Source organism: Rhinichthys klamathensis, unplaced genomic scaffold (genome assembly GCF_029890125.1).
Source record: "Rhinichthys klamathensis goyatoka isolate OS25496 unplaced genomic scaffold, OSU_Roscu_1.1 h1tg000221l_1, whole genome shotgun sequence".
Classification (NCBI taxonomy): Eukaryota; Metazoa; Chordata; class Actinopteri; order Cypriniformes; family Leuciscidae; genus Rhinichthys; species Rhinichthys klamathensis.
The window spans coordinates 2,393,659-2,407,549 of record NW_026606745.1 but is presented as its reverse complement, the minus strand read 5'-3'; the positions used below and the strand labels follow the sequence as shown (position 1 = coordinate 2,407,549).

At 38.5% G+C, this 13,891-nt stretch overlaps 2 protein-coding genes and 1 long non-coding RNA gene across 3 annotated transcripts in view; 2 read left to right on the top strand and 1 right to left on the bottom strand.

Annotated features, from left to right (window-relative positions):
- LOC130097588 (uncharacterized) overlaps positions 1–13,891 on the top strand; it is a 151,954-nt gene that overhangs the window by 85,285 nt on the left and 52,778 nt on the right. The gene's annotated exons all lie outside the window — the stretch shown is intronic.
- Positions 1–13,891, bottom strand: part of xkr6b (XK, Kell blood group complex subunit-related family, member 6b) — an 83,381-nt gene that overhangs the window by 67,370 nt on the left and 2,120 nt on the right. The gene's annotated exons all lie outside the window — the stretch shown is intronic.
- Positions 602–13,891, top strand: part of mtmr9 (myotubularin related protein 9) — a 44,781-nt gene continuing 31,491 nt past the window's right edge. The window contains exon 1 of the mRNA XM_056264493.1: positions 602–781. The gene's annotated coding sequence lies outside the window, so the exon portion shown is untranslated. The remainder of the gene's footprint in view (positions 782–13,891) is intronic.

Genomic DNA, 13,891 nt, shown 5'->3' with positions numbered 1-13,891 from the left:
CGTCGACCTCACCAACTGTGAGGGACGAACCACATAGCCCCAGTATATGGTCAATATAGCTATCCAAGGAGCAAGTGGTAGCTGTTACTGGTGCCTGGTTATAAAGATCGTCCACTAAACCGCACCAAAACATGATCTTCTTGGAACTATCACTTAATGCAACCTGGTTGGCAAGTCCCAGAAAATCCTGTACATACTCCTAAATTGGACGATCATCCTGAAAGATGGTGATGAGTTGGTTGGCTGGAGTGTTAGGGGTCAGGAAAAGATTCATAGTGCCTCTTTTTGTAGTTTTGGTCCGATCTTCTGTCACGTGAGGTTGCAGGAAGGCAGACCGAGACGAGGATATATTTCCAACACAAAGGTTTAATGATAAATGATAGCAGAACAGGCAGCAACACACAATATACACAACAGAACTGTAATTTTGGGTGAACTATACCTTTAAAGCTTTACAATGCATGTAAGGATTTAGCATGGAACTAAACCTTGACACATTGGTATGTGAGGAAGTCTAAGGCTGCTGGAGTCAGCATTGTCTCAACATCTGGGGATGCGTGGGATTACATTCAACTTCAAATAAATAAAAACAAAACAGTGGGAAAGCCTTGAGTCCCTCAACAGAGTCAACACATTCACAGAGTGGAAGAGAGAGACAGAAAAAGAGGCCGCAAAAGAGATGCATCGGAAAAGAAAGTGTGATCCAGTGAGATCTGGGCAAGGAAAGAAAGAGAGGAAGTGGACACTCCTGGCATGAGTTAACACACATGAGTGGAGAGCAGTGAGTATGGTTGTAGGGCATTACATTTAAGCACTATCAGCTTGAATAGTCACTGCAATGCTCTCCATTAAAACTAGGTCAGTTTTAGCATTGGGGCATTGCTTCTGAGGCGATCCGTCCAGACTTAATGCGCTATCGAAAAAGGGTTTGTCCTCCTCCCCATTGCAGAGGGAAGGAAAGTGTTTTGAACACAGATGAGGCACACAGAAGTGATTTTTCTTAAAGTCACCATGAAATCAAAATTTATTTATTTTGGAATATTGCAGTGTTTATAAATAAATAAATATATATATATATATATATATATATATATATATATATATATATATATATATATATGGGGAAGGAATTGGTATATTTTGGTACAATTGTCCATCAGTTGTATATTGGATGGTGGCGGATCTGAATGCCAGCTTGCAGATGACTGCAACAAAGGGGTGGGGCTTAAATGATTAAATGATTGGAGAAGTCCAGCATATGTCACCAGAGAGAAGTCTGCCATTTCACTGGAAGATACAGTTGACATTTTGTTCAAAAATAAAACATTTTTCAAAACAATAAAAAAAATTAAACATACACTTGGATGAATCGTTTACAGTAAGATCAGTAACATGCGTTTAGAAAATAATGTAAAATTTCATTTCATGCCAACTTTAACGTCCCTATTTTGACGCATATCCAAGTGAAAAGTTTTGTGGAATGAAAGAAAAATGTAGGGCAGAGCTGAATTTTGTCCATCCGGAATTGATTGGATCGTAGGAAGTTGGGCATTGCTAAGTAAATGGAGGCAGATCTGAATGCCAGTTTGCAGTCAGTTTTGGTGTATATTTAGTCCCACCCTCTGCCGAGAGAACAGACATCGTTTGGAGGGGGAGGGGAGGTTAATGTTTTTGATTAAAAATTGCGAGTGCACATGAATAAAAAAAATTGTGCGCATGTCTAGATCATTTATAATAAACAACACAACTGTCTGTAAAAAAAAAAAAGAATGATCAATTTTGATTTCATGGTGACTTTAAAGCCAGCTTCTAATGCTTTATCTACAATCATTATCACAGCATGCCTTGTATGTTCAAAAGACCACATTATTTTGCAAATAGGCGCAACAACAAAGTCAAATTTGTTGACCTCACTTTACGCTTATCTTATTTTTGTCAACTAATTTTGTTAGTCAAGTATTTTCAACATGTCTTACAGTAGAAACTGTTTAGAGTAAATTATATTGCTTTCAATTTGGTAAGAAAAAAATACATAACGAGAAAAGACAGTACAGTAATCAGTATTGTCTGTGCATTACTGGTGGGGATTTTTCAGCAACTCTTTCTGCATGTTACATCCTTGCGCAGGTGGCGGTGAGTCACTGAGTCACTGAATCGCTCACTCAAATGATTTGTTCAAAACACAGATTCAGATTAGGAATGAAACACCACTACTTGGCTTTCACAGTTATGCTCAGTTTTGGTTTAATTTTCTGTCAGTCTGTCACCTCTTTCCCTGTGTTCATTTGTTCTCCTTTTCCGAACAATCACAATGGATATTTATTTAATCAACACAGCTTTTCATTATTTAGTTCTTCACCATGTCTATTTAAATTCCAGACCTAAACAGAACACTGTTACAAAGACCGCATTAACACCACAGCAATAGAGATGCTTGCTTTATCCTGACAGCATGCAGCCAACTTCTTATCCTCTGAATTATAATCAGAGATTCTTTTGTCATGACTGTATAAATAGCACACTTTCATCGTGGCTAAACAAATCAGATTTTTAACACACTTCATCAAGTGCATTTTACAAACAGATCCTCATCTCAGTCAGGTCACAAAGAGAGTGAGGTCTTTTCTTTGTTCTTTGAATAAAGAAAGACCAGCAGTCATTGATATGATTTTCTGAATAACAGGATTGCTATAAAAATATTGAATATTTTTCCTTTATGATTCAATGCCAGATGCTCACATTAGACACGTAGAACATAAAACTGCTCACTCTCAGCCGCCTATATAAGATTTAATATTCTGTAAGCCGCTCACAGTTCAAATCTTGCTTTGTTTGTTCTAATTTTAACAGTCTCGTAGTAAACACGCAGATTTATGTTTATAAGCTGAGGATAGAGATGGAGGGAGTCTCTTTTAGCTCCACGAGAACGTCATTTTTTTCCACTGATTCCTACAGACATAGGGCAAATAATTGATGTAAGGGCATGAAGGCGGTGTTGAAGAAATAGAATCTCTGATGATCTCTCCGCTGTTGGAACCTTGAGGTTTTATTCCTGGATTACGGATTCCTGAAAAAGTGGTACAGAACAAATCTGTCTACATACCTGTGCATGTACACCTGTGTGTGTGTGTGTGTGTGTGTGTGTGTGTGTGTGTGTGTGTGTGTGTGTGTGTGTGTGTGTGTGTGTGTGTGTGTGTGTGTGTGTGTGTGTGTGTGTGTGTGTGTGTGTGTGTGTGTGTGTGTGTGTGTGTTTGTGTGTGTGTGTGTGTGTGTGAGAGAAGGGGCAGCTGTGGGTCATAGTGTGATGTCTAATGGTTAATGGCTGACTGGTGGGTGCGCAAGCTGATGGTTGTCTCTCTCTCTGGCCTCAGGGGACTCATTCGTCTGTCATCACATACACTGAGTGATAAGATAAGAGAGACAAGCTACCAATAGCTGGGTTTCCATCCAAACGTGAAGCGAATCTTTTCAAAGTTCAAAATAAAAAAAAACAAATAAGAAACAGCCGATTAGTCTGGGTTTAATGTTCGCTATACGTCAGAATTTACTCAGCAAATGTGTTTCCATCTCCCATTAACTCTTTTTCGCACAAGCCAAACGTGAGCTTTGAGCCCACAGATTACTGCCCTTACAACCCACCTATAACCATACCATTAAACCAGTCTCTACCCCATTTATAATTTTTATAAAATTGTTGAGAGCCTGATTACAAAAACTAAAGTCTCACCATTAAAAGTCATGTCCCAAGCACACAATTACAATGTTCTCATTATAATTGTATGTAGCCTATATGAGAGACTTGTGCTGCACATGTTGCACTTAACGGTATTTTCCTTTTTTGAAGTGATTCTAATCATATTTCAAGCAATTTAAAACCATTATGGTGAACAGTGCAGATCTCAAGTATCTCAGCAGAAGGAAATAATCCATTATTTATCGGCTTTAATATATCGGCCACATTTTCTTATTGGGCCGATAACGATAACATTAAAAATGAACATATATATATAGCGGCCGATATATTGTGCATCCCTACTTACAATATTCATCTTAATTATCACGTAATGTAAAGTACATTCTAATTCCCCTCAGTTTGACACAGAAACTTAGCCTATGCACGTACTACTTTGAGGGGTCTTTACTAGTCCTAGAAGAAATCAGCATATTTACTGTAGCTTACCTTAAACGAGCTAAACGCAACAAGACAAAGCACTGGTTAATAAACATGAGGGACAGTGATGTACATTTTTAAAGAAACACACAGATAAATAGGCTACTCCATTCTACATACGGTCATAATCGTATTTGTAAACCCAGCTGGTTTGATCAAACACATTTAGATTATTCACAACGCTTTGTGGTCCAATCTGTAAACACACTCACAAATTAGTCATTACAGTTTACTGCCAAGATGATAGAAGCACACATGAATTACCCAGTTTGGTCTTCACACCAACACGCTAACAAGCGAAAACACTCACCAATTAGTCATAACATTACATTGTGCATTTGGCTTTTGTCAGTTGGACTGATTTCAGCATGTCTGCATCATGTCAATCTCTCCACCCCCCATGTCCTTAGCGCACACGCTGTGACAATTTATCATATTCACATGGCTTACACAACATATATTACACACATATACACGTATGCATACTCCACAGCAGATCTCTATGATATGATTGTATATTCTGGCAAGCCCTTTATGTGTAAATGAATTCATGGAGTGTGGCTGGTCTTTGAGGAGGCCCAGACTCTCACTGAGACCGTTCTACAATGCTTGCAAGTTCGCTGTGAATAACAGGCGAGTAGTATTTACTGTAAGCACATCTAAGGACATGTCAGCAGTGTATCGCATTGATTAGCCCACTCACTGCTGGGTCTTCAGTACTTACTAAACTGTAAGGAAGGCTGTTTAAAACTCTTGAGGCAGTTGAACAATAAAGTAGCACCTTAAGAGGTGCTTAAAAAGCTCTAGAGACCAAGTTATTTGTATCTGTTTTAGTATTTGTGGGTCAACAACAGTGTGAGTGCCCACGATGAAAAATGAGGGGGAAAAAAGAAGGTTTTTGTCACGGTCATGTTTAGCTTCTCTGTCATGTTTAGTTTCTAGTCGTAGCTTTCATTGTGACCATTTGTCTGAGTTCATGGGTGCGCCTCAATCTGTTCACTAGCTTCCTAGGTCGTGAATCAGTATATTGTGTACATGAATTCGGGCACTGGTAAGGACAGAAAGGACCCTGGCTCACTACACATTGGGACACTGAATCATTAGTTGTCATGGTTTCTCGTTAGTTCTCACCTGTTCCCTGTTTCGTTGATTGTCTTCCTCCAGTGTATTTAAGCTTTCAGTTCTCCTCTGTTCATTGTCTTGTGTTAATGTTACATTCATGTGTGTAGCCTAGTGCTCTTTCTTTCCTAGTGTTTACAAAGTTATATAATCGTTCATTCTGTGTCATGCGTCATCCTTGGATTTGAGACACCACTGACAGTTTTAAAATCTAGTTTAAAACACAAGCCAAGTTCTTAGAAATGTATGCTTTGTATTTGAGTTGGTTTTATGTGGTTTAAAAAAAACTTTTAGGCCATTTTCAAAAGTAGTTACAATTTAATTACTTTAAAAATGTCATGTGGTTTAAGCATAGATCAAATGGAAAAATTTGGGGTAGCACTTTATTTTACAGTCCTGTTCCCCATGTACATACTATGTACTTATTGATGTCACTAAGGGGGCTTTCACACTGGCAGTTTAGTTCGGAACGGGGCACGGTTTGCATGAAAAATCGCTAATGTGAACGCTGTCATGCGGACCCAGGTGCGCACTGGGGTACCAAACCCGATACTACCTGGAGGAGGTGGTCTGAGTTCAGTTGCTCCCGAACCGTGCCGCGGTTCGCGTGAATGTGAAAGCAACACGGACTCGGGTGCGCACTTGTTCAGGAAGTAAAGTAACCTGCGCATGCGTTTTAGCTTATTGTGATGTATTCAGTTAAATAAAACACTTGTAAGGGATGATAGTGTTGATGATTTACCGTGGATACGAGCGAGAGTGAGCCTGCAGTGTATTCGTGCATTGCGCGTGGAATCAGGGCAACAAATTTGGAAATCCACTGTCTCCTCAAAAGAGTCCGTTTGCAAGCATCAGAAGGCCACCTTATGTGACACACGCACAGTCAACCTGTATTGTTCACTCAACAGCGCATAATAGCAGCGAATTAATAAAAAACACAAAATTGACCCGCGTTCTGTTTTCTATCATGCGCCGTGCACGTTTGCGATGACGTAATATGCACGCAAACGCGGCACCAGGGTTCGATAGAATCAAGTTGAGTGTGAAACCAGACCAACGCTGGGAACAAACGCGCTCGGGTTCAGACCGCAGCAAACCCAGCCCAGTGTAAAAGCCCCCTAACTGGTAATAACTAGGTACTAACCCTGAACCTTTATGATCGCCGCGTCCACACGAGCGCGAAGGTGCGCGGCAAAATTACGTCATCGCGGTGTGGGCGGTCGTGCGCGTTGGTTGCGCAAGGCCACATTTCGCTTGCCGGTGTGCATGGCAGATTTTGTAACAGTGCGCGCGGCTCCGCATCCGAAGATGAACGACTTCAAAGCGAATGTACGTCTCATCACACCGGCACCCACTTTGCACGTTTAAATTAGTTGCTTATATTTACAAAATGAGGATACAATAGCATAATAAGCCTTTTTAATGAACATAAAGGTCCATGTTTCATAAAAATGTTCACGAAACTTAAAGGTGCTCTACGTAACTTTTAGCTCTCGTGGTGATGTTTCAGATTGCAACCAGATTTTACAAGAGCGCTCGTGCTCGAACTCATAGACAATACCGTCTATTACGCAAATATCTCGGCGAATACTTGACGGATTCGGCGAGCACCGAGCTCGTTGGGACCATCTAGTCGAGCTGAAAAGAACCATATAAGTTCCATAGTTTTTGGTGGTGTTTTCGCGGAGATATTAGCAAAAAACCATCGGGCGCCGGTGACGTCACGATCTCAGAAGAAAATCGCTCGTATCTCTGAAACGCAAAGACCCAGAGAGCTCAAACTCGGGGGAGGAGGTCCCAGGGGAACCCTTGCCCGAACGCTAGAGTGGCGGGCCTCGGGGATGCCCCCTATTGGATCGCCGTTCGCTGGAACCCCCGATTTCGAACGGCTATAACTCGGGGAGCCGGGCGAGTTGGACCTCGGGGGTGGGCTCGTTCGAAAGGCCCCGTCCAGCACTACGAACGATTAGAGTCTTGGGAATATTGATCAAAGATTGACTGAGATATAAGCCGAAAAACGTGCGCCTTTAACCGGACGTAACTCCCTGACCGTCTACAATAGACTGTATATAAGGAGAGAGGCTCGGGAGCGCACATGCACGTCACATCCGTTGGATTTCGCGGTAAATCCGACCCGGAGACTTCACATAGAAATAGGAATACTGGCCTTCAGAGGTAATAGCAAAACTCGACAAGTGGATCATTTTAATGTGTGATTACAACCCCTTCACACACAGGCAATAAAAAAAGGATTCATTTTAGTAGAAAAGTTGCATAGAGCACCTTTAATGAAATGTTTAGTGAAATTAGAAAATATTTAAGAAATAGTTAATTTAGTTGTAAAACATACATGTTCTCATATCCAAATATTTTGTTCTAATGTCACAAGTAAAAATCTCAGGGACCAGGGTTTACTGGGTTTTACAGGAGTCTTTTTGTAGTGTGGTATTGGTGGTGGTGGTGTACTAAAATAAACATTGTTACGGGTGTAACTTTCTTCTTCTCACCGCTGATTCGTGATGGTTTAGGGGACAATTACTCTAGTCGCCCCCCTGTCGTTTCAAAGAATAGTAGCCTACAACAGCGAGTGCGTCAAGTTGGGGAGGCTCGTCCGTTTGGGGAGGTGCGCGCGCAGGCAGCGGAGCCTCGTGCTGTGGAGCCATGGCGAAAGTATAGGCTACAAGGCTTTTACACTATTCAGTACTTTTTTGGGGTAAGTACACTGTAAGTTCATTGAAAATGCATGTACTGGTGTGGTCATGTCCAAAAAAATTGTCAAGACGCATGCGCTTTTGCATGTCTTTTGGCTCGGAGAAGAATATTACTTGATTGGAAATCAAGTAAACCACCTTTAGTTTCACTCTGGCTTAGTGATGTGATGCTGTTTTTGAAACTGAAGAAAATTTAATATTCTCTTAGAGGATCCACCAAACGTTTTTATTCAGTATGGACCCCAATGATTTCATATTTTGAAAAGAGCGCAACTCTTCCCCAAAACTAAAACTAATATTGTTATTAAAAGGCCCGTGCACAGTGGAACGGATAACGCAACTTGACACAATGGGCTAACAATGATGTCAATTATTTTCTCACTGTTTGTAATTAAACAACTTCGAGATTCTGTTTGACCAATTTTTATTTATTTTTATTTTATATATATATATATATATATATATATATATATATATATATATATATATATATATATATATATATGTTGTTTATGTATTGTTTATATATTTTATTATTATTACTGTTTATATATATATATATATATATATATATATATTTTATTATTATTATTATTATTTTCTCTGTTCAGTGGGTGGGTGTGGTAGAGCAACCCATTTTTGAATAAATGTAAATCTACACATCTTTAAACGTTCTGAAATATACTTTTCAAGATACAAAGTATTTTACAGTTGTACCACCCTGACATTTTTGAGTTTATGACATGAGTACATACACAAATTGTCAGTGCACTTTACCCAATATAAACTGCCATTCCAGGCACTCGCTCTCAAACAAACACTATAACACTCAAACAGCCATTATAGCTGAGCCCCTGCATGTGAGAGGTGTGACACTAAGAGGGCAAAGAGGAGAGAAGGGGACAGTAAGTTTCCTAGAGGTGTGTGTGTGTGTGTGTGTGTGTGTGTGTGTGTGTGTGTGTGTGTGTGTGTGTGTGTGTGTGTGTGTGTGTGTGTGTGTGTGTGTGTGTGTGTGTGTGTGTGTGTGTGTGTGTGTGTGTGTGTGTGTGCTCTAAACGTCACGCATATGGGGGAAAAGTCTCTAATAATGGGAAGGCTGACAGATGCTCCAGTTTCCTCGACAGGAATGGAGGTCAAGTGGAGATTTATGTAAAAGGGAAAACAGGCAGCGAGGGAGAGAAGAGAAAAGTGCATATTATGACTTTAACTAGTGGATGGGGAGGACAGAGCAGCAAAGCAATGATTTTACCCAGACAGCACTGAAAAGGAATAAGGCAGAGGAAGAGCCTTAAAACAGTAGGGAAGGCATGGATTACAGCAGTGCTTCCCAACCATTTTTGTCTTAGATACTCCAACAGCACCAGCAGTAAGAACTACCCCTTCATCAACACCAAACCAGCAATATGTTCATCTTAACTCATACAGTATTATGCTCAAAATCATTCCGCATTCATTACACTCAGTGCCTCCAAGGAATTTTTAATAGGGTAGCCAAAGGGGGACAGTAAAAATCCTAGGGTGGCACACCAAAACATACACAGAAAAAAGTGGTAATCTGTATTAATATCAATATCTCATCATCATCATCATCAAAGCTTTATTAAGGACACACATGGTCCAACCACAAACAGTTACAAAACATAAACAGTAACAGACAAAAAAAAAAAAAAAAAAAAAAAAAAAAAAAAAAAATATCACATCTATTCTATATCATTCAATATCATATCTATTTCTTCTTCTATACTTATTTAATTTCTTTTACTTGTCAAGTTAATATGCAGATTCAATTACATTTTTTAATTAAATTCATTAAACTAGTTTTATGCACATAACGCACATTGTTGAATGAAAAAAAAAATGTTTCCTGTGATTGTAATTCCTGTGTAAATACATTTATAGGAGTGATTCACCGAAAGGAAAACTAACTTATTTTCATGACAGATTTAGGCCTATTTAAAAATAACCTAATTTAAATAATGAAGAAATCATTAAGTAAAATTATAATGAACAGGTTAAGTAAAAATAATGCATATATTTATTTAAATGTTCCTTTTTTTTCTTTTTTCTTGTTAACTTTATTCCCGCGTTTGAAACACATGTAATTTGTTCAACTCATGGGCCGGATGTGCTGGATTTGTCCAGGGCCAGTCCAGCCCTGTTCTAATTTGATGATTTGATGCTCAAGAAACATTTCTTATTATTATCAATGTTGAAAACCATTGTGCTGCTTAATATTTTGGGGGAAGAAAGTGTGATACGTTTATTTCAAGATTCTTTGATGAAAGAAATAGTCATCTTTTGTAGCATTATATATGTCTTTACTGTCACTTTTGATATCCTTGCTGAATTAAATAATTCATTTCTTTAAAAACAAAATCTTACTAACTGATATAGCAGGGCATATCAGACATGCTGGGTATGAGAATCCTGAGCAGTAGTCGTTTTCAAAAAGTTGCCCGAACTAGACATACAGCAATTTTTATGCCAAGGGCTAACAAATTATTCAACCATTGCCCCGGGCTGCTTAATCGAGCATTATTTCCCATTTATCTCTCAAGACGCTTGCGCTGACTGACTCTCAAGTCAAGACGATTTGGAAAGGCTTGAGGTCTTGGCAGCGGAGCTGCTGCATCAGACTAGTTACCGAAGCCAACAAAGACATTGCCGGGCTCTCATGCCAAGCCAAGCATGAAGAAAAAAACATCCAATTGAAAATTGTACTCGTGCACTTTCTTAAAATGCACATTTTCTAAAATCTTTAGCAGAAGGATCTGTTAAGTAGTCAGGGGCTTTTGCAAAGACAGATTTGTGTAATTCCACTTTATTGATTTTTTTTTTTTTTTTGATTGCTAATGTTTGCTGTGACCTGAGAACATTATCGGTTCAGTTTGTTAAAAGTAAAAAGGTGATGACAGTGTGGCCTCAGAAGTTTATTTATTAGAAAGTAATAATGTTCGCAAGATATTTGAAAGTAATGATATTTGAAATATTTTGAAAGCAATAATATGAGCATTAAAAATATGAAAATGCACACAGATGCAATGCAATTCCACAAACAAAACACAGTTCAAGATCGACATAAGAACAGTGAAGCAAGAAGCTTCTCTATAGAAGTCTCTCTATGAATCTAAACATGGACACCTTATTCACAGTCTTAAAAGGAGTAAAAAGACACTTCTTTGATGTTGACACCGCTGAGCATTCTACCTCAGACTGCCTTTATTTGGGTTTTGCGTTTATTGCACAATGAAGCAGTAACTGTTTTGTATTGCCATGAGTGCTTGAGTCACATCTTTAAAATAGGCTAAAGATATTTGAACAGCCAAAGGATACAGCAAGTCTTTCATCGAGCTAGGTAGCTAGCAAGACATATCTAAACATTTCCTCACTTTAGCTGTATCCAAATTCTCATACTTTTAGTACAGAATTCAATGAAGATCAAAATTCTTGACCATTGAAGGAGGTATGCAGGTGTGTAATACCTTCCATACTACATACTTTGACCTATGATGAACCAAACAAGTACACTTTAACCATACATTTGGCCCAAATAAAAAGCTGCGATATGGCCCAGATTAGATTGTGTTTACTAGCCAAATCTGGTCCACTTTTTTTTAGCCAGAGCTAAACCAAAACAGTGCCATAATTCCACCCACAGTGAGCCAAATAATAAAAACAAATGTGGCCCATTTGTGAACCTGACATCTTATATGGTTGAGTTCTGTAAAGGGCTGACGGCCCTTACGTGGCCCACATGTGGCTGACAGACCAAAAGCCATTGTTTATTTACCACACCTTTTTTTTTTTTTTTAAACCCACAGTAAATCAAATAATCTTAAACACAAAAATTGACTTACACATTTTTATTTGTATTAAATATAGCATCTTCAACATAACAGAGGTGTGCTAATGTTGGTAGCAATGTTGGAAGTGTCAAATGTGTGAATAAATTTACAATAATTGCTTCTTTTAGTATGTCTCACCAATCTTTCTCACTCACCATCTGTCAGGAAAAGGAAGATAAAAAATAATTACATTAGTATAACATATCATTTGTATCATATTTTGAATTTTAAAACAAGCACATAGCATAGGCCTATTTCTAATCATTGTAAAACAACACTACACACATTCTGTGTTTCTACCACCAAAGACATAAGTTGTGTCCGAAATGACGCACTACCCTCTGCACTTTATGTATGCACAATGTATACTCATCCATGTAGTGCATGACTTTTATAGTTATTTTGTCTTTCACCATTGGAGTCTGATGCCCCTCCCCCCTCCGCTACGTAATTAAAGCTGTGACAGTTGAGTGCAAGAAGTGTCCAACAGTCCACAACTTTTCCGTTAATTAATTGCATCATCCGGGTATTTAAAGTTGACTTTTTCTATGTGGACTTTTCATTGTGAGCACACTTACTTCAGCGTAGGCGGCTACGTGTACAATATTGTTTCAATAATTTGCTATGTTAAATTGACTGAACAATCACTAATCAAGTAATGCTGACAATACTCATTTTTAGCAGAAACAACTCAGTTAAATTAAGTTGATGAGTTTTTAAGTAATGTGAACAAGGATGTTTTGAGTTAAACTAACAACAGTGAAAGTTCTTTTTTGGTGTAAAAATGTCATCAAATAAGTATATGAATTGGGACGCAACTATACAGTATAGCATGAGTGCTGCTGTGCAGCCATTTTTAATGAAGAAAACATTAGATAAATAGCTTTCCTACCATTCAAAACTAAGGCTACTCTAGTAACTGGCTATTTTTAGACATAATACTTAATATTAATAATAAAAAAAAGCTTTTAAAACACCAAAAACAGCACTTACCTGAAGCTAATAAGAGATTGTTTTGGGCAAAGGCTGTTGATGTGAAGAGAGAGCAGAAAAGGAAATAACGGAAATAACTTTATTTAAATAGCTGCAAGTCACATTTGTAATCCACCAATAGGACTTCAATGCAAGATGCAAAGCAACCAATAGCGTTGTTGAATAGGTTGAGGTGTGGACTGCCATAAACCTAAAAATGTGCATGACTTTAGCAGGTTACATGTTTTTTCCAAGTATGAACCATTATGTTAACCATAAGTTAACAGAGCCAAGCCACTTTTGATCCTCAGTTGCGTACTGTCATCTGGGCCATATGCCTAAATACAAATGGTGATCCAAAAGAAAACTCCCTCCAATTCTTAAGCATAGCAAAACATATATGGTGAAAAGTTGGCCCACGTGTGCTTAGCCATGCCATATCCAGATGTGAAAGCTATCTTCCACATTTGGCCTAAAAGTTAGGGATGCTCGATATATCGGCCACCATATCAGTATCGGGTGATTATGTTCATTTATAATGTTATCGTTATCGGCAATAAGAAAATGTGGCCGATATATCAAAGCTGATAAATAATGGATTACTTCCTTCAGCTTAGACACTTCGGATGTGCACTGTTCACCATAATGGTTTTGAATTGAATTGATTAGAATCACTCCAAAAAAAGGAAGTTGCAGTTAAGTGCAACATGTGCAGCACAAATCTGTCATAGGCTACATACAATTATGATGAGAACATTGTAATTGAGTGCTTTGGGACATGGCTTTTAATGGAGAGACTTTTGTTTTTGTAATCAGGCTCACACAAATGATATACAAATTTGGATTTAGATTTATTGGCTTTTAAATATAAAGAATTATTGGTCAAACTTTGCATATCGGTGCATCCAAGTTATTGCTATCTGTGGGACAACTGCCTTAGCACCTATAGCGCTTCAAAAAAAGAGCTTCACAGCTCACTGTTCTCTGCCTTTTTTATTTTTCAACTTTATGAAAATGAGCTTGCCCCTGTGGCATTATGGGATAGCTCAGGGTCCATATACTTCACAATCTCA